This window comes from Aethalodelphis obliquidens, unplaced genomic scaffold, assembly GCF_003676395.1.
Source record: "Aethalodelphis obliquidens isolate GAN/ISIS:26980383/991018 unplaced genomic scaffold, ASM367639v1 scaffold37, whole genome shotgun sequence".
Classification (NCBI taxonomy): Eukaryota; Metazoa; Chordata; class Mammalia; order Artiodactyla; family Delphinidae; genus Aethalodelphis; species Aethalodelphis obliquidens.
Window position 1 is genome coordinate 1,227,889 of NW_020837981.1, and position 21,600 is coordinate 1,249,488.

The following is a 21,600-nucleotide window of genomic DNA, read 5'->3' on the forward strand; positions in this document are numbered from 1 at the left end:
AGTAACTGTCCCTGGTATTACTGTGATAAAGGTGGTGATGCTTCTGCTGTTGCTGCTGCTGGTAACAGTGATGATGACAATGATGATTAGGGTGAAGATGGTGGTGACGGTGATGATGATAGTTATGATGGTGGTGGTGGTGGTGGTAGTGATGATGGCGGTGATGATGGTGATAGTGATGATGGTGATGAAGATTATGATGAAGATGGTGGTGCTGATGGTGGCGATGATGATCATGGTGATTGTGCAGATGGTAATGATGATGATGGTGGTAATGATGATGTGGATTGTGGATGGCCGTGCAGTTTGTGCTTCCCATCAGAACTACAGCCTTTGGCACCATCTTTGTCTTACTTGTAACATGAGGTCTCAGCTCAGTCACAGAGTGCTCAGAGATGATTTTTTTTTTTTTTTTTTTTTTTTTTGCGGTACGCAGTCCTCTCAACTGTTGTGGCCTCTCCCGTTGCGGAGCACAGGCTCCGGACGCGCAGGCTCAGCGGCCGTGGCTCACGGGCCCAGCCGCTCCGCGGCATGTGGGATCTTCCCGGACCAGGGCACGAACCCGTGTCCCCTGCATCGGCAGGCGGACTCTCAACCACTGCGCCACCAGGGAAGCCCTCAGAGGTGATTTTTATTTCACTTCTGGTTGGTGGGTGGGAGGGAGGTAGGGGCAAGGAGTCCTTGCTGTGTGGGGTTGATGGGGCCTGGGAATCCCAGGCCCTGCGATTGTGGGCTATGAGTAAATGTTTCACGGAGTTGTTTGAGCAGGAGCGCCAGGACATTGGCACATCGTTCTCTGTCCCACATTGGGACCGGGACCACTCTGAGAAGCTGAAGCCAAGTTTGGCTGCTGGAAGAAGGATCCGAGAACTGTTTGTTCACTGCAGTAGCTCTGATGTTGGACCTTTGTTCTGGTGATCTATTGCTGTGTGATGAACCACCCTGAAACTTAGTAGCTTAAAACAAAAACTATTTTATTTTCTCTCATGTTTTCCTCGGGTCAGAAATTTGGTAAGGGCTCAGCTGGGTGATTTTGGATTGGGTCTGTCCTGCTGTTCCAGTCAGACAATGGCTGGATCTGGAACAGTGAGGGGAAGGAGAAGCTGGAGGCTGGCTGGGCATCTCTCCCTCTTCACATGGTCTCTCTGAATATACTAGTTTGAGCTTCCTCACAGCATGGTGGCCTTAGGGTAGTAGGATTCATGACATGGCTGCTCAGGGCTCTAGTATTTATAAATGTTCCAGCAAGCCAGGAGGGAGCTTGGGCTTGTCTCTTCCCGAGTCCAGGCTGGATCCAGGGAAAGAGAGGGGCTAGGGTGGCACATTGCATCCTGTGTTTGGCTTGTGTGGTGTGAGCAATCGTGGTCCTAGCATTTGAGAGTAGCCAGAAGTCTACTGACAGGAGACAATGTTTTTTGTTAAGGCACAGAATGAAATCACAGTCACACTAAGGATGGAACCGGAGCCAGGCTTGTGAGTGGCTGGAGGAGAGGACGTGGCAGAGGGTTGGAGGCCCAAGGTGAGGCCTTCCTGGTCTGCAGCAGGTGGGGCATCCCCTCCCTGAGCTGTGGCTGTACAGTCTCTGCCTTGACATAGGTTCTGAGGGTCCATCATTCCTCATGGTTGCTCTTACTTCTTGTTATGGAGCTAAGTTGAGGTCACGAAAGGACGTGTGACTTGGGAACCTCCCAAGGGTCCTAGAGAGATCCCTTGAGAAATTCCTCTGTCTAAGGTCCTTGGTTTAGCCAGAGCAAGACCAGGTATGGTGGCCTGTGCCTGCGTGTGTAAGAGATGGGGCCCATCTCAGGGTGAGGGGTGCCAGGAGCTCAGCCTCAAGCCAGGGCAGAGGCACGCTTCCTGGAGGACAGTGGCAGCTGGCAAGGCAGAAGTCCTACCTGGCATCGCTTCCCCCATGGTAAAGGTACCTCTCCTCAGAAACTGGAATTTCCAAGCCCAGTCATCACAGCATTAGAGAATAGTTACATTGAAGGTGATATTTAATTTTTATGTCCAGACTGGCAATACCTTGACATTAATTATCCTGCTATAATTAAATCTAGTAACCATTACATTTGCCATATAATGGAATGTGGTTACACAGGACTCTAGCGAGGCTGATGGGTCTCTGAAGCATAGAATCTGTAATTTAAAACCCAGGAACAAAAGTCCTGGAATGCTGGCTACGATTTTTTTACCCCACCTTTTCCCCTAGTGATTAACTCATTGTTAAATAAACATTTGGTGAAGACTGGCACTAGAAATACATGAGTGAGAACACTGTGCCTGTCCTCAGCGAAAGTAGGCAATCATCAACAATACAGAATAGATTTAAGTGTAGGTATGATTGGGGTGTCCACCAAAGCCAACATACCCCCCCTGGGGCCAAAGTAGGCAGCAATGTATGAGCTGCGTCTTGAAGGACAGGCATGAGTCAGCCTGGGTAAACAGTGGGCAGAGGACATCCCAGGTGACAGATCAGCAAGTACAGGAGCATGGGAGGGAAGCACATGGAAGCTGGAGAAATAGCTTTTTGGGGACAGAGTAATAGGCATTTACAGGAAGAGTAGGAAGCAAGGCTGTGAAAGGACCCCAGATGCAGTGCTGGGGGCTGGAATCAATCCTGAAGATAGGGGAGCCATTGCAACATGGGCGTCACATCTGTGCTGCTGAAAGCTCTGGGTGCCTCAGGGAGCAGGGTGGATTGGGTGGGGGCCTGGGGCCAGGGAGGAAGGGTGGTGGCAATATTTGGGTGAGCGTTGACATAGCACTGATGAAGGCAGGGATAATTGGGGAAAAGGGAACACTTTTTTTTTTTTTTTTTTGCGTTATGCGGGCCTCTCACTGCTGTGGCCTCTCCTGTTGCGGAGCACAGGCTCCAGACGCGCAGGCTCAGCGGCCATGGCTCACGGGCCTAGTCGCTCCGCGGCATGTGGGATCTTCCCAGACGGGGCACGAACCCGTGTCCCCTGCATCGGCAGGTGGACTCTCAACCACTGCGCCACCAGGGAAGCCCAAAGGGAACACTTTTGAGGACTATTTTGGAAGTATAGAACTCAGGACGAGGCTCCAATTCTTAAAAATAAACTTTTAATTTTAGAATAGTTTTTGATTTACAGAAAAGCAGCGAAGATTGCACAGAGAGTTCTCATATACCCCACACCTAGTTTCCCCTATTATGAGCATCTTCCATTCGTATTGTACCTTTGTCACAATTAATGAACCATTACTGATGCATTTTTATTAGCTAAAGTCCATGCTTTATTCCCATTTCCTTCTGTGCCTTTTCTTCTCTAGGAACCCATCCAGGACACCACATTGCTTTAGTCATCATTTAGACTCCTCTTGGTTGTGTTAGTTTATCAGACTTTCCTTGCTGTTGATGACCTTAACGATTTTGAGGAGCACTGGCCAGGTATGATGTAGAATGTCCCCCAGTTGGGATTTGTATGATGTTTTCTCATGATTAGACTGGGAGAGGAAGAGTGCCATTCTCATCGTCACATCAAAGAATGTGCTATCAATATAAGTGATCACTGTTGATGTTGACCTTGACCACCTGGCTGAGGTTGTGTTTGTCAAGTGTCTTCACCATGAAGTTAGTTTGTGTTTCTCTTTTCCTATACTGTCCTTTTTGGAAAGATGCCACAGCGTGCAGCCCACACTTAAGGAGAGGACGCTCCATGTGCTCTCGGTGAGCCACAGCCCTGGCCACCTGGTCTGTCTTGCAACTTTCATGCCCTTTACTCTATGAAACAGAGAAGGCCATTCAATTCCACTTATTAATTCAAGTCAAAAACCCACAAGCACTTCTGCATGTTGACTTTTGCATGTGTGTCAGACCTGGCACTGGTCTCCGGAAATAGAAAGATGAGTGAGACACATTCTCAGCCCTTGAGAAGCCCTCTGCTTGTGGGTACCATCCTCCCATAAGCAGTCTCCAGCCTCATGGCTTCTAAGGCAAGCTAAATTTGCTTGAGGTTCCAACCCTGCCCCTTCCAGCCTGTCACCCCTGGGGCTCCTCCCTGAGTGCTCTATTGAGGAGAAGGGATGCAGAGCAGCATTATTGCTCTTGGGTGTTTGCATGACAGATTCTGGGGGTAGAGGTATTGCAGACATGCCTCAGCCTCAACATTTGAGCCTCAGTGCTTTCCAAATACCTATTTTTCATGTCATTATTGTGTTTCTGTGAAATAAAATTTTGTAAGCACTTATCAGTTATAACCAAGAAGGTGACAACTGCATTGGGTTGATTTTTGTGCCATTTAACCCTAAGCTGTTACAAGATATGCACACGTTTTGGCCTCTCAGGGCAACAGCTCGCAGGCTACTTCTGACAGGAGCAGCTGGGATGGGGCTGACCCTGTGTAGTGGGGTAGCTGGCTCAGCAGGCAAGTTGAATCTTTGCACAGATTCATAGAGTAGCTAAACACATGGGGCTGGAACCATCCTCCTGAGTTGGAATTGTGGCTCCAGCGCTAACTATGGGATCCAAAGTGAACGTTTCACTTTTCTCACCTGCAAAATGCAGGTAATGTTATTACCTACCTCATAGATGGCTGTCAAGATTAAAGGAGTTAATACATGTAAAAAGGTGCCTAGCACAGGGCAGATCTTTACCTAGGAATTATATTGACTGTTATCATTTCTCACACAGGCAGGAGAGACTTATGACGTTGTGAGCTAAACAATGGATTTGGGGTTCTCATTTATTTATTTACTCATTCATCTGCTTAAAAAATATTTTAACATGACCCATAAAATTTAATTAACATATTTACATATATTCACAAATTCTTTCATAGTTGAGTACAAAAATAGACATTTACAGTTTCAGAATTTTCACTGAACCTCTTTCATTTCTGTGGTGGAGAGGGTAATACACTTTACTATGATACGAATGAGGAGCCAGGTTTCTTTGTGTGACTAATTCTAAATATGGCTAACATAGTAAGTCAGAGTTACTGTCACTGGAGACTAGCATGTCATTCATTTGTAATCCAAATAAAACTGGTGGTGCCCCATGGCCCAGCCTCTATGTAAAGCCACACTAGAAAACAAACAAACCAACAGGAAACATAATGATGTGCTTAACAGTTCTTGACTGAATCCTTTGAAGACTGTCAGAAGATCCAGTTCATCACGCACAACACTTCTTAGGATCCTCGTTCTCTTTCTCTCTCCCCCTTTGTCTCTTAGAAGCCACCGTCTCCCCAGACTCTGGATACGTCACCTTTTATAGCTTCTCTTCCTCACTCCTCCTTCTTTCTGCCCCTATTTTTTTTTTTCCTGCAAAAGCCCACGAACCAGCCCAGGAAGCCCGAGGAACTGGAGGAGATACAGTGGCTGATACTGGGTTCCTGTTAGTGGGCTGGGAGGGAAGAGTATTCTGACATGACTTGTCCTGACGCATGGTTATTTGGCAAATCGGCGCTGAGTGCCTCCATGTGAGTACCTGTCCCAGGTGATGGAAAGGCGGTGTGGCATGCACAGAGAGCTCTGTGCCTGCACACGGCTGGGAGGAGGGAGCATGTGAATGTACTTTTCTATCAGCTTCCCTCTGAACAGGCACGAGGCTGGATGAAACAATAGGGAACCGAATGTAGTTCCAATTTGGGCTCGACTTGGGGGATTGAAGGGGCCTCAGTTTCTCCGGAGACAGGGGAGAGGAAAAGGCAGAATGTGTTGAGAATATTTCCAACTGGATAGGTCTAAAATGGGGAGGAAAGTGTCTGTCGCATTGGGGGTCAAGGTGTCAAGATTGCGGGTCATGGCATCCTTCAGATCTGAGCTCAACTCTCAGCATCACCTAGACGCACTGTAGGACTGGACCAGAAGCCTGGCCTCCCTGAGCCTCGGTTCCTTGTCTGGGGCTGGAAATCATGTCAGCCCCTCCCGGGGGGGACAAGCAATCAGAGTGCAGATTGTGGTGTTCTGTGACTGCCACCTCTTCCTCTTTCACCTCCTCGCCTGTCCACTCTCCAGGCTTGTGTCCCTGGACGAAGGCACAGGCCACAAGCTCAGCCCTGTCAGGAAGGTGCCCATCTCCACATGGAGCCCCACGGAGATAGCCCAGCCTGGAGCCTCCTGCTTTCACCTTAAAGGGAATCAGGCACGTTTTACTCCACTCCATGTCTGGCGGACATGTGTGCTCCATCTGTCACCATGGCCTTGCCCTGTGCAAGGCACTGGGGGGCTCTGCTGGAGAAAGATACACTGCCCTTGCTCAAGGGATTATAATCTGGATGGGAGAATAAGACCAAGACAGAAGACACCAAAGTGGATGTTGATGATGGCTGTGGACTCAGGAACTTAGAAGGATGCTCATCTCTTGACTCCATGGGCACAAACAGTGGCCTCTGCTTACACACCTCCAGAGATGGGGAACTCGCCATCTACTGAGGAAACCCATTCTGTTATTGGGCAGCTCAACAGTGAGAAAGCTCCTACTTAATGTTGGGCAAAATCTGTCCCATGGCTTCTCATTAGTCTTAGATCCATGTTCTGGGCCACGTAACAATTTTACTCTTTCCCCCATGTCAGTCCCTCAGTTATCTGAAGGTAGTATGTATTCATCTTGTGGTCCTCTTTGTAAGCCAAGTCCCACCAGCTTCCCTACTGGTCTTGAGTCCATCAATATTTATTGAGCCCTTCCTGTGTGCCCTGTGTGTCCTGTGTGTCAGATGCTCTGCAACTCTGCAAGGTGCTGGGGTGTGGTGGGTAATAAGACAGGTGAGGTCCCCACAACTACAGAGCTTACATTCTGGGTGCGAGAGGAAGAGGCAAAAAGCAAGATGATACCACATGATATCTATACGAAGGAACCCAGAATAGGATGACATGATATGGAGTGATTGGGGGCCACTTTCGACTTCTGAGCTAAGACCTGCTTGATGGAATCAGGCCCGTGAGGGCCTTTGCTCTTGTAAGGGAGACCTTTGCCATTGCCAAGGTCCCAAGGTGGGAATAAAGGCCGACTGGTTGGAAGAACAGAACGAGAATGATTGAGTGGCTGGAGCTTAGTGAGAGGAGGGGAGAGAGTGACATGTGAGGTGAGAGAGGTGGCTGACGGTACACCTCCTGGGCTCTGCGGCCCAGGTGAGGAAGTGGGTTTTATTTCAAGTGTGAAGGGAAGTCATTGGAGGGTTTTTCTAGGACAATAACATGAACTGTTTTCCATTTAGTGATCCCTCTGGCTGCTTTGTGGGGCGAGCCTATAAGAAGGCAAGAGTAGGAGCAGAATGGATATCATTGCCCGTATTGTACTAATAGGACCCTTGAAGATTTGCTTGGACAAGTACTGGACAAATCAGAGGCTAAATGTCTCGTCTCTTGCAAGACTTGGGGTCAATGAGAACCTCTGAGTCTTGGTTCCTTGAATACCCAACTTCTAGGAGTATTTTCTACTCATGTAAAATTTGTGTCTGTCTTTATTTTCCCCCAATTCTGGGTAACCCTGGCCAATGGGAAGCCTCCACACCTCGGCCAAGGCCCCCAGGCTCTGGGTATGGCCAGCCCTGGGGAGAAGGATGCTCAGACACCTCCACACTCAGCAACCCCCCAAGGCGCCTCGTTCTCATGATGTATCATTAGGAAACAAATCAGTGGAAATTGGCCTTTCATCTCCATCAGCGTCACTTTTATGCCGCAGAAAAGGCCCATCCTCATTAGGAGGCGAGGAGGAGGTGAGATTCGGAGCTGGAGCTCCTTGGCAGGTTCCACCATCACATCCCCCACCCCGTCCTAACTCAGCCACAGTTGTCATCCATCTGTCTTTCACTCCTGCTTTCATCCTTCACTTTCTGTTTGTCATTTTTGGAGAAGAATCCTCTCTGTTGGCACATTTGGAAACCTATTTCATTGCTGAGGGGAAGGGAACAATACAGGTTTTCATCTCAGACTAATTATGCCTCCAATACACTGATGCTGAATAAAACCAAGGGGAAGGTAATTGGAAATTTTTGATGTGACATTCACAGCTTTGAGAAAAACAGATGTTCGCTTGAGGAGCTGGGAAGAGACTGCGTATCCCTGAGGCTGGCCGATGAGGTCCATCCCAGGAGGTTGTGGGTGAGAGCTGAGCCACCCCTCATCCTATAGACACGGCACGGGGATTCTCTGTGAGCCCGTCTGTTCCTTGTTGGCCTGGCCTGTGCTTTGTCCTCACCTGGGCCAACGTGGATGACTCCTGTGTTGTCATCTAAGGCATTCAGTGGCGACTCAGGTCTTCAGACAGAAGGTGTCTGCCTGCAGCCTTGTCTCTGCCACCCACCAGCTGTGGGACTCAGGGCAAGGACTCTAGTTGCTCTGATTGTCCATTTCCTCATCCATCAAATGGAGCCAGCACCTCAGCATCTTACAGCGTTCCCCTGAGGATTCAGTGAGACAGTATCTGTAGTATGCTCAGAACATGGGAGTCCTCCAGAAGTTTGCATTTTCTTTCTGAAAAATGGTACCTTCCTGTGGATTAAGGCTGTGCCAGTTCATGAGTGCTTCTTCTCATCAGTTTGGATTTTTTTGACCTCCTTAAATAGCATGACTTATTGACCAGCTCATCTCTGCTTTCTATTAGCCTGGGAAGCTATGCACACTACATCTACTTCCTTTTTCAAATAAACCCTCTCACCAAATGCAAATAATAGTGGAGAACTGAGGCAACTGAGTGTGTCTTGGGCAAGCCCCTTTATCCCTCTAAGTTGCCTCTTCCCCACATGTCAAACGGGGTAAAAACTGCTGGGCCTAATTTACGGGACATGTATGTAGGGGGAATGAGAGAGGGGACGTTCCCTTCTGGCTAGAAAAGACTCTGGCTCCCAAATGGCCCCAGTGACTGGGGCAAAAACACATCGTGCTGCAATTATTCTTGATACATTGCACTCCCTGTGCTGGCCAGGAGGAACTCTTGAAGGGCAGAGGCTGGGTGTGGCCAGTTGAATAGTTACCCCCAATTCTTCATCACGCCCTTGCTGTGGCCTCATGGTGGGTGGAGTGTGCTTTCTCATGCTTTGGCTTGGTTTGGCCATGTGTCTTGCTTTGGCCAACAGCATGTTAGCAGGGCTGACAAGGTGCTAGTTCTGAGCCCGGGTACAAGAGATGTAGGATGTTTCCACCTCTCCTCCTGAGTTGCTACCACCTTCACCTTTAAGAAGAGAAGGAATAAGCCCTGGGTAATCCACTAGTCCCAGGGGGATGAGAAACATAAGGGTCAGATCACAGCCACTGAGCTGACTGACCCACAAGCCTGCAGTGAGAAAAAGATCTGCCCCAACCAACCCACACATCTGTAAAAATATATCACGGTTGGTTTTAGCCACTGAGTTTTTTATTTTTATTTTTTAACATCTTTATTGGAGCCGCTGAAGTTTGGGTGGTTTGTTACGTGGCATTATTATGGCAAGAGCTTACTGATACAGTGGACTGTATTTGTTTCTGCATTCCCCACATCCAGCATTATGCCTGGTACAGGAGTAGTGGAAGTTTCCATCGCCAGAGGACAACAACTGGACAGTTGCAGTTTACTGAGTAAGCGAATGAATGAATGAAGAATTTTATTTGGTTGTTAAACCTGATTATTAACGTTGATCCTTCATTTAAGTTGACACACACGGACGCTCGGAGTCTGAGGGTCTTCTGGGGCTATTGAGGTGCCCACCCCATCTGGCTGACTCTTTCAGAGTCTTGTTCAGATGAAAAATATGAGTGTCAGCTCGGGAGAGGGAGGAAGAATGAGCCATGAGAGCCTGGTCCTGGAATACCTGTCCAACAGTGGCCTGAGGAGAATTGCCCTGAACCCTGGGCTTGTGGGTGGTAGCGACTGGCAGTCCCCCTAGTGCCCCGCCTACCCCTTGTTCTCTCTAGGAATGCTGTCCTCCTTCCCAGTAGCTGGTTGCTCTAGTGGGGTGCTTCAGTAGTCCTGTGACAAGCACTGTGACCCACACCATCTTCCCTACTGCCTGGGGCAGTCAGCCCAACCCCAGAGACAGACCCAGGGGCCTTTCCATTTCCCTCTGAAAAGCCCTTTGCAGAAGCCTCCTGGTGGCCAGGGAGAGAATTGGGATGGGATGACCCCGGGATGAAAGAAAGACGGGAGTACTTAGTGTTTATTGAGCGCCGACCTTGTGCTGGGCTCTTCACATGCCTTTTCTACTTTATATACCAGCAGTGCTATTTTGATTCTCCCTTTTATAACTGAGGACACCGAGGCCTAGTGAGGTGGGGGTAACTTGCTGGAGGTGGATTGTGGAAGCAGGGTTTGGATCCCAGCCGCCTGGCTCCTGCGTCCCAGCTCTCAATGCAGTGGTCTCACCCCGGCCTGTACAATAGAGGCATCTAGGGAGCTTTCAGACAGCTTTGAGGCCCAGACCCCACCCTGGATCAATTCGGAGGGAGCTGTAGGGTTGTGACCAGTCCATCAGATGCTTAGGTGATCTGATGAACATCTGGGTGGGACCATCGTAGGATGTCCAGGCCTTAACTGCTTGCAGCTGGGGCTGAAGGGACATCTGGCATTGGGACACAGAGTAGTGGACACTGCCGTTCTTCTGTGGAGTTGTGTGTGCGAGGGAGTTGGCATGGCTTGGCCACTGTGACCTCGAGGGTGGCCATGGCCCCTGGGCCTGATGACAGAGGCCCCTACCCTGGGGCAGGTCAGTGGGGCTCTGTGTGTTGGGCACCCAAGCCCTTTGCTGAGAGCTTTGTGAGCCGTGCTCAAGCCTGGCAGCACTGGGGGGAGTGATCATCCCTGAGCATGTAGTTTCTCTTTCTCTGTGCACTTCAATTTGCTCCTTTTCCCCTTCGTTCACTGCTTAGCTGCTAAGCAGAGGCCTTGCTGGAATTTAGAGAATGGCTGTTTTGACTTACAGATGAGGGAAGACACCTTAAAGCAAGATACACAGGAAGGCAAATGCATGTCGTGATAGATATTCAGTCTCTAACCATGTCTGGAAGAGTGTTTGCTTAGAAAAAGGGTCAGGAGAAAAGCAGAAGCAAAGGGCAATGAAGGGGAAGTGGAATGAATGTTTGGAATTTTGAACTTGGGCTGGCGTTCAGGGCTTGGGAGAGGAGCAAACTCAGATGATGGTGTGCAGGGAGGGAACGGGCTCCCAGAGGGAAGCGGGCCAGGGTGGGGATGGATGAAAGCCAGCTGAGGCAAGGGCTGCCCTGAAATAACTCAGGAGACCGAGTGATCAAACACAAAAACTGCCAGACTCACAGGCACCCGTGGGCCCTCTGACGCGTGGGCCTCTTCCAAAAGGTGCTGACGGAATTAGGAAAGTGATCAAAGACCTCCCCTGTTGAACACAGGACAGACAAATCAAAGAATGTGGGAAATCAGAAAGAGCAGAAGAAAGACAAATGAGAAAATGTAAATAACTCTGTGGAGAAAAGCAGAGGGCGTCTGGTACAGGTGGTGGGGTGTGAGGGCTGGCACTACTCCCCCCTACCCCAGGGGTTCTGCTCCTAGACAGAGATGGAGCTGGGCTCCCAAACATCACCCGTGCGTGTGTGTGCACGCAGATGTGTGTGTGTGTACACGCCTTTTCTCATGGAAGTTTCCAGTGCCGGAGGACAACAGATGGATAACTGCTCCATTCCAAGCAGGCAGTAATAATAACAGCTAATACTTGTGGAGGCTTACCACAGGCCAGGCACTTTCTGAGCACTTTCTGTGTCTTGTCTCATTGAATCCCCTCGATCGTATAAGGTAGAGATGTAAGCAAAGTGTATTTCCATTTTATTTGGAAAAACTGACATGATTCCTAACCTGGCTAGGGTTTGGGCTGGCAGCCTGGCGCAGGATTTGCTTCTAACACTTGCGCTGCTTGTATGTTGGACGCTTTCAAGGGACACCTTTCAGATCGTGGTCATGGTAGCTGTGGACCTTATCATGACACACTTCTGCTGTCAGCGCTCTTGGGCAGAATAGCTCTTTGGGCTGCTGCAGCCCACTCCTGGGTTCCCTTTCAGAGCAGCAAGCACGCAGGGGGAATGTGAGGCCCTGGAGAGGATGCAGGTAGGTGGTGAGCTGCTCGGGGCCCCTCTGGAAGCTCATGGACACGCCCTTGAAGTTTGGTGTCTTGGCTGCTTGGAGGAAGGAGATGCCCAGCAGACTGGAGGAGTGGTAACTGCAGGCTGACGGCCTGTAAGCCCCTGGCAGCATCACCACCAGTGTTGGGGGCTACCTGAGGCAATAAGAGTCATACTCAGTGAGACAGCACCAGCAGTAACATCTGGGTTCAAGTCCTCAATGTTCCTGCTGTGTCTGCACAGTGAAAACCTGTTCCTGGGCCTGTAGTGCAGTAATCCATTTGCGTCTACTTCGGGTTTTATGTAGGCAGGTTTGGCCTCAGCCCACACAGGTGTCTGGGTTCTCTGACCTCACCCCTCTCCTAAGCTCCTCCATCCATCTTAGCAAACGACTCCTACGACCTCATCCTGGAGCTTGCCCAGCTGCAGAACTGCTCCATCTCCACTCTGCCACTCGAACTTTCCATCCTGTTCCAGTGCTTCCCTAGACGTGTCCTTTAACCTCACTGAAACACCCCCACCCTCATCTCACTGAGCAGGAATCAGAGAGGTGAAGGACTTGGCCCAACTGTGCCACCCAGGAATAGAACTGGAACTTAAGTCTCCCTCCTCCCATCCCCATTCCTGAAGGCAGGTCCGTCTTCCCATTCTCACACCTGAATGCAAGTCCTTCTTCTTAGTCTAACACCTATTTTGCTTATTTTTAAGGCATTCTGACAGTATCAGGATGAATTTCATAACCTTACTGCCTAGCCCAGTCCCCTTTTTCATTTTCTGTATTCTTCTCTAACCACGTGCACACGAATTTCATAAAGAGTCACTCATAATCTAGAGGCAATTTTGTGTTCTGCTTTTTTTTTTTTTTTGAGCTAACATCCTGGCATAAACATTTGCTGTGTTGTTGCAAAGACCTCCTAATGATCATTTTAAATGATTGCATTGAGATAAAGAATTGATGTTCCATAACCTACCTAATGTTTCCTGTTATTGAACATTGTAACTTTTTCCAATTCTTCAGTCAGTTCTTTTGGACAGTGTTTCATTGAAAATCTTCATGTGTCAGGTTTTATTTTCCTCCTTGGATTGTTGCTGATGGGAAATTTCCAGGGTCAAAAGAGGGTGCCAGTCTCCTGAATGGCATCATCTCGGTCTTGGCTACCATGCCCTGTGGTGGTATCATCGCCCTCCTTTTACAAATGAGAAAACTCGCCTTTCCAGAATCTTCTCACGCTGGCTTCCTCTCCCTGGAGTAGCCCCTGCTGCTCTTGTGCCCACTTTGCACACCTCACTAACTCCTATCATCCTTTCCATTTCAGCCCAGTCACTGCTTCTCGGGGCAGCTTTTCCTTGGTGCCCTGCCATACCCAGGTCTATTAGATATGCACATGGCGCCCTGGGCTTTTCCTGCAGAGTGCATGTTTCACTCTGCGGCGATATATCTATCACATAATTATTTGACTAATGTCAATCTTGCCCACTAGATTCTAATCTGTGCTACAGAGGGTGGTATGGCCACCTTTCCCCCCATAGTGCCAGCCTGGGGCCTGGCATGCAAAGCGGTCTTACTGAGTGCTTGCTGAATAGGGAATGAGGGCTCTATATGCCAAGGACATATACCACTGGTAAGGGGCAGCTGGCCCCTCGTGCTCTGCTTTCCTTGAAGAAAAATGTTCTCAACATACTCTAGCTGTGCGCCTAAGAAGGGTATATCTCAAGCTTGAGAATAGAGTGCAGGCAGCGGGAGGCAAGAACAGTGAGCAAATCTGTAATGTTCTTGGAAGACAGCATGGTGTGGTGAGGCAAACAAGGCTGCGGGCGGTAGCAAGGACGTGCTCCTGATCAACTCTGCACTATGTAACTCGGGCCTTGGGCCGAGCCGTCAATACCTCTGGGTCTCAGTTTTCTCACCTGGACAATGGGCACACACTGTGCCCCCCTGGGAAATAACCGTGACTTGGAAGTGACCTTCCCTTCCCTCATTGTCCCCTTGAGCAAATGAAAGCTACCCCAGTGCCCGTATCATTCAGCTTTCTTCCCAGGTATTTGAAGAAGGGGAACACTTTTTGTAAAAACACAGCCCAGGGACTTCCCTGGTGGTCCAGTGGCTAAGACTCTGCACTCGCAATGCAGGGGTCCTGGGTTCGATCCCTGGTTGGGGAACTGGATCCCACATGCATGCCGCAACTGAGGAGTGTGCACGCACAATTAAGGATCCCGCATGCCGCAATGAAGACCCGGCGCAGCCCAAATAAATAAATAAATAATTTTTTAAAACCCAAAAAACAAAAAATAACGTAGCCCGTTAAATTCAAAGTGCTCCTCAACTTCCTGGGAAGGAATGCAGTGATATCCTTATCCAGATGTTAGAGCAGCTGTAAATCAGTATTTTTTAAAACTCAGGTGTAATTACGTGAATAAATCATGAAGTCAGAAGTGGGTTGGATTGATGCATCAGGTAAATTCATCTCAGCAGCAAGTGGAGGTGCATGGGGGCCCGGGACTCGCCAGAGCCCTGCCCCCGGCTGTAGGTCTTGCTGGTTTCCTGGTTCTCACTTGCGGCCTTTGCCCTCCTGTCCTCCCTGCCTCATGGCCCTGGACCTGCCTTCCAGTGTGCTGTCTGACCGCCAGCTGCGTGGAAAGGCCCAATGCACATCGTCGGGCTCTGGAGGGTCATGGGAGCAAGGCATCGGGGCTGAATTTCAGCCGAATCTGAGTATGGTGGGAACTTGGGTGCAGGCGTGTGTCTGAAACTGAAGGGGCAGAGTCAGAGCCCCTCTGTTTTGGGGGGCTGGGGTGGGGGATAGGCTGGGTCCCATCAGAGGAAGCATGGATGGCTCTTGGCATTAAGTCTGCTGAGGATTCCCTCAGATGTATGGCATGAGCTGTTCTCTGGTCCTCCCTATCTGCCTGTCTGCCGCCAGCTAAGGCTGAACCTTGGGCCTTGGGACACATTGCACATGGTGGGCATACCCTTGTCTGGGCTGTCCTTGTAGCAGGGACCTGTACCCTGGGAGGGGACTCCAGGCCCCTGGCCAAGCAAGTGGTTGTGAGCTGTGCCCTTCATAGGTTAAAGGATACAGATGTGAGAGGCCTCAACACCCTTGCACTTGCTAAGGCCTTCCCCACAGTGCTGAGGAGGTTTGCAGGTGTGGGATGGGCATAGCCTGCAGGTACACCCCAGGTTCTGAGCTAGGCTACCTGGTAGCTTTTCAAGAGGACTGAGGTCTTCCTATCTACTGGGCACATTTACACATGAGCGCATTTATTTCTCATAGCTCGAGACATCTTACAGGTGAGGAAGCTGAGGCTTGGGGATTAAGTGACCCGCACCAAGTTCACAGCCAGAGAGTGACAGGTTTGGGATGTGAACCCTGGTCCATGTGTCTCCAAGACCCTGCTTTTGTCAACTCTGTGATCTTGAAAAGAGTGAGGTAGGCAGTGGGATGGTGCCTTACCTAGTGGAAGGGGGCCCCACCTACCTCTGCGCAGACTGAAGTGTGCGTGCGTGTGTGTGTGTGTGTGTGTGTGTGTGTGTGTGTGTGTCTGTGTAGTTGGAATAGACTCTGAGGGCCACACCAGGAGTGGTACTTACGAGGGAAGGACGGCAGAGGGAGCTGTCCTTCTGACGTTTGAGATGAGCAATTTGTGATAGACGTCTAGAGATGGTGAGTGGGAACACTGAGGGATGTGTCCGTCTAGCATCTGTCGTTGGATGGCTGATTTATTTCCCAGTGTGCAGGGCTCGGCTCAGCAGTGCTAAGTAATGATTTTCTCTGTCTCAGTGGCATGGCTGAGGTAGAAGGAGGTGGCTGTGTACCAGGGTGACTCTGCCTTCTGCTTTGCTACCCTTGGGCTGCAGGGCATATCCTTTCTTAAGAACTTTGCGTGGGCCAGAATGTGAGATACAGTGAAATGAAGGGGCGGGGCCTGTCCCCCCACCCACCAGAAAGGTGGCACTTGACCAGCAGTGGGCGCCCCCCCGCCCTGCCCCTACCTCCCGCTCCTGTCTGCAGTGTCGTTGCTCATCCACAGGGTCTCCCAGCTCCCGGGGCTGACACTTGCCCTTGGGAGCCCGGACACATGGGCCAGGATGGCAGCCCACGGTTTGGGGGTGCGGTAGAATCTCCTTCGTGGTCAAATTGTGAATCTAGCTGTAGGCCCTGAGCTGATGCCTGTGGGTAGGCAGGGAGCTGTGGCCTCTGTCACAGGCTCACACAGAACTACTGAAGGAACCAGAATCCCCCACCTGGGCCCCAAAGGGAATTCAGTGCCAGCTCGGACCTCTAGTCCCAGAAGGAACCAGGTTGCCGTGGACGACCTCGGGTAGCAGAGTGGCAGCCAACGCCACACTGTGTCTTGCTCAGCCATCCTCCTGCAATGCACAGACTCAGTGGGCTGATGAGTGTGGGGTGTGGTCAGGGCCCCCAGGCCCTACTGTTTGCCTGTCCTCACTTCGTATCCCTGCTCCCCAGCCCTTCCCCAGGCTTCATATTCTGGTTGCGAACAGCCCAGGGGAAGATCCAGCTCCCTCCCTTGGGGCCTCTTGGCAACTCACCCCTGGCAGGGCCTCTCCTGGAGGGGGCACATTTGTGCTGTCGGAATGGAATTGTGTCTGGAGGGCTCCCAACATGCGATTTCTCCTTAGGAGGAGAACTTTTGCTTCCTCCTTTTGACATAAGGCAAATGGTGTGGTGACGCCAAGCAGCTGGCTGCTGGGACACCAGTCCTGGCTCTGCTGTCTTGATGTGTGGTCACGAGCAAATGTCTTATCCGTTCTAAGCCTGCAGTGTTCTCCTCTGTAAAATGGGCGAAGCAACCCTTCTTTACTTGCTCGGGTCAAAAATCTTGGTGTTGTTTTTCTCTCACACCTCATAATTAACCCATCAACAATTCTTTCAGCTCTCCCTGTGGTGTATCTGGAATCTGATTACTCCTCACCACTGCCACGGCCACCTCCCTGGTCTGTCCCACCATCATTATGACAGTAGCCTCGTGATTGGCCTTCCTGCTTTTGTCCTTGGCCCCGTGGCCAGAATGATCCTGCTAACATGGCAGCTGATCACGTCATTCCTCTGCTCAGAATCTTCCCATAGCTTCCCATCTTTCCAGGGGAACAGCCAAAGTCCCTACCTTGACCTAAGTCAGGTGAACATACTTCCCCATCTTCATGGAATGGTCCCCATTTATACCCTTTGGCCCCAAAGAATTATTCACTCTCAGAATTGTCCTAGTTTGCTGTATGCCGGTGCTTGTAGTGGCTTTATTCATGATAGCCCAAACTGGAAGCAACCTATATGTCCTTCAGGTGGTGAATGGATAACAAACTGTGGTACATCCATACAATGGAATATTACTCAGCATTGAAAAGGAGCAAAATACTGACACACATAGAAAGAAACTTGGGATGATTCTCAAAAGCATATGCTGAGTGAAAGAAGCCAGACTCAAAAGGCCTGATACTCATGATTCCATTTAATGATGCTGTGAAACAGGCCAAAGTACAGGGCAGAAAACTGAGCGGTATTCGCCAGGGCCGCTAGCTGAATTGGCCCTAAGAGGCCACGGAATTTTTGTGGGTGATGGAACTACTCTATATCTTCAATAGGGGGTTGGTTACACGATGGTCTAAGATGAACAAACTCAGAATTGTACACTAAAAGGAATATATTTTGCTATATGCAAATGATAGTTCAATTTTAAAAACATGTTCTGGTTTGGATGATAAATTGTACGGTCACCCTGTGTCTAACGTCTTACGTGATCCAGCCATGCATCATCTCTTTGACCTCGTTTCCTCCTGCCCTCTTTCTTGTTCCCTCCATTGCAGCCACCCAGGCGTCCTTGCTGTCCCTTGAATATTCCCGGTATGATCTCTTCACTTCTTTTTCTCTCTGCCTGGCACAGTTGACACAGTCTCCTCCCCCTTCCTTAGGGTCTTTACCCCAAAGTCTCTCTATCAGTCACCAATATGACCACATCATGTTACATAACAAACAACCCAGCACATTTCACTGGCATTCAGCTTCTCATGCACCCCTGCAGGCTGGCTGGGGTGACTCATCCAGGCTGGGCTGGGTAGGTTTTCTTCCACCTGTGGATTTGCTTCCTGGCATCTTGGCTGGGGCAGAGCTTAGAGGAGCAGCTCTCTATCCGTAAGATGCTCTCCTTTGGCCATGGCCAAAGCATAAGACAAGTGCCTATATGTGCATATTTGAAACTTTAGCTTATGTCCTGTTAACATCCCACTTGCCAAAGCAAGTAGGGCTGTGAATATTACCAGTAATCCAAACTGCCACTGTCACCTTCCCAGGGAAGCCTTCCCTGACCAACCTCCTAAAATTTTAACCACCAGCTAGACATTTGCTATCCTTCCTCTCTGCTTTACTGTTTTCCTAAACACTCATGACCCTGTAACTTAATATACATTTTATTTATTGTTTATTTTCTCTTTTCCTCACTGGAATGTAAGTTGCACCAGAGGAGGGACATGTGTCTGTTTCATTCACTACTGTATGTCCAGCACCTAGAAAAATGCCCAGTAAATATATGCCTCAATGATTGAATGAGGTTATGCTAAGAATGTAGTGAGATGAATTTAGGAGACATGCTTGAAGTACAGTACTGCACACAGGAAGTGCTCAGTAATGGGCGACTCTTATCACTCTGAATGCCTGAATGCTGTTGGGAGAGTCGGGGACTCAGTTATATACATGATTGCAATAATTTGCATGATTGACCTTTGAAGCAAGATCTGTTTGAATTCTGACTTCAGAGATAAGGTGTTGAAGCAGGGAGAGACTGTCACTTGCCCAGAGTCATCTGGTGAACCAGGATCTCTTTAACTGAGAGCTCATGTGGCTTCCTCAGTGCTGCGCTGCTTCTGCACCTCCCTTCATGCCAGTTTCTACGCTCTGGCTTCTTTCCTTGCACCGGAGTCCCTGTGGAGTCAGAATAACTGACCAGATTAGAGCTCAGTCCCATGAGGGTGCTGAAGGTGGGTTCCAAGCACCCCTCTCAGCAACCCGGGAGTCGGGCACAGCGTGGGGCCTCGGGGACACCAGTGGCTGTTCTGTGCTACCTCCAGCCCTGTTTGTTCAGACCCCAGAAGGGCAGCTCTCTGCAGACTCTGAAGTGGTCAGACCCTGAGGATGGGTGGCTGGGCCTCTGGGCAGAGATCACAGAAGCACATGTTCAGGAAAAACGTAGGCTTCTCCTGCCGAGGGCAGAGAAATGGAGGGAGGGCTTGATGGATGGGAGATAGGAACTTTTTTTTTTTTTTCGCGGTACACGGGCCTCTCACCGTTGTGGCCTCTCCCGTTGCGGAGCACAGGCTCCGGTCGCGCAGGCTCGGCGGCCATGGCTCACGGGCCCGGCCGCTCCGCGGCATGTGGGATCTTCCCGGACCGGGGCACGAACCCGTGTCCCCTGCATCGGCAGGCGGACTCTCAACCACTGCGCCACCAGGGAAGCCCGGAGGTGGGAAAATTTATGAGAGTCATTCTGTTTGGTTGGATGACCCCTCATGGATGACACTGGGCTGAAAGAGCCAGACTGCCCAAACGAGAAAGATCAGAATGTTGAATTTGACCTTGAGTGATGGATTCTGTCTTGGTGAGGGGACAAGGCATCTGGGTCATGCCCCCTCAGTGCCTTGTACATGCGTCTGAGGCCTTCCATGTGGATTGGCAGTCTGTCTATTTTCCCTGCCAGACTCTGAACTTCTGCATTCCCTTGGTGCATTCCCAGGGCCCAGGAGAGTGGCCCAAAGGCATCAGCAAGTGTTTATGGCATTAATGATTTATGGAGCAGTTACAGTGAGCCAGGCACTGTGCTCAGCTTTGCGCATCTATCATCTCATCTGCCCCCTCACCTGCCCCGGGAGGAAATCGCTGCTGTCATTCCTGGGGCTTGGAGAGGTCTGCCCATTCAAGGCGGTACAGATGGACAGGGTAGAGCTGGTTTACATACCTGGACTCATAACCTTTGCACTATCTTGCCTCCTGAGATTGAAGGACACATTCTAGTCCCAGCCCTGGTACCTAGTGGTCATGTAGCCCTGGAAATCTAATCACATTGGATCTCTCCTTTCTGCTCTGTAAGATGGGGATTACAAATCCCATCGGTCCTACAAATAGGACTGTTGTGAAAATCAAGCCAGAGGTTGCTTGTGATGAGGGCTCTATAGATCTAAAATTTCATAACTAGTGTTATTTCAAGTGGGCACCAAAGGCAGTCAACAAATAGGGGAGTCATAGCACAAGGGTGACAGAGAGGGCTTAGGGAAACTTAAATATGATACTGATCATTCTCAGTGGATAAATGTGCAAAGAGCACGATCAAACAAATCACAAGAGGAGGGCTTCCCTGGTGGCGCAGTGGTTGGGAGTCCGCCTGCCGATGCAGGCGACACGGGCTCATGCCCCGGTCCGGGAAGATCCTACATGCGGCGGAGCGGCTAGGCCCATGAACCATGGCCGCTGAGCCTGTGCTCCGCAACGGGAGAGGCCACAACAGTGAGAGGCCCGCGTATCGCAAAAAAAAAAAAAAAAAAAAAAATCACAAGAGGAAATGCATCTTGTTAACAAACATATGGAAAATCACTAAAACCTCAGCTGTAATCAAAGCAAAGCAAATTAAGACAGGATGCCATTCTTCACCACTCAATTAAAGGATACCCAGTGCTGGTGAGCCTTGGTAAAATGAACGCTTGCCTTTTCTACTGTATACTGGTGAAGACTTTCTGGAAGATAATTTAGTAATGAGTATCTGGAACCATAAAAATGTTTAAACCCTTTACTTGGTAATTCCATTTCTAGGAATCTCTCCTAAGGGATTATCCTAATTACACAGAAAGCTTTCTGCACAATGTAGTTCAAAACAGCTGAATAAAAAATTGTGACAATCTAAAGAGCCAGCGTCAGGCGAGTGGTTAAGGAGACTATGGAATAGCCAAGTGATCGAGTATCGTTCCACGAATGTTTGCCCACTTGCGTGAGGTGAACGCACAAACTATGAGGGGAAAAGCAAGCCACAGGATTGTACACATCATCATGTTATAACTATGTAAGAGATCCCGGGGATCTTTGCATAGAACTAAATCTGGAAGGAAGTTAAACAGAAACGGTATCTATGATTGAGGGTGGGATGAATATGGGTGCTTTAAAAATCATAGTTTTAATAGTAAGCATGCACTTCTTTCATACGGGGACAGTAGTCTAGTAACTACATTGACATGGGGGTGTGAGTGGAGACCTGGATGCTGCCGGAATAGAGGTGCCGTGGTCAGCAAAGCTGGGTCAAGAAACTGCTCTCGCATGTAATATTTTCATCTAAATTCATTCTGTTGAAAAGAAAGAGATGGTTTCTGATGATAAGCCACGCTGGAAAATTGCTGCTCGATTGCATTTTCTTCATATCTGGAATTTTTTGTTTGTTTTGTTTCACGTTTAGCTCCTTATCACTTTCTCTTGTTCTTGAAAAGTGCCTTGAGTATTTTTCTTCTGCTTACAAACTTAAGAGACAGTTGTATCAACTTCAACCATGATCAATCCCTACATAATTAAAAGTGAACAAGTC

At 49.5% G+C, this 21,600-nt stretch overlaps 1 protein-coding gene and 1 non-coding gene across 3 annotated transcripts in view; both read left to right on the forward strand.

The window, feature by feature from the left end:
• Positions 1-21,600, forward strand: part of GRID1 (glutamate ionotropic receptor delta type subunit 1) — a 678,670-nt gene that overhangs the window by 226,216 nt on the left and 430,854 nt on the right. The gene's annotated exons all lie outside the window — the stretch shown is intronic.
• On the forward strand, positions 14,112-14,184 carry TRNAA-CGC (transfer RNA alanine (anticodon CGC)). The gene has a single exon. It is a non-coding gene; the product is annotated as a tRNA-Ala (tRNA).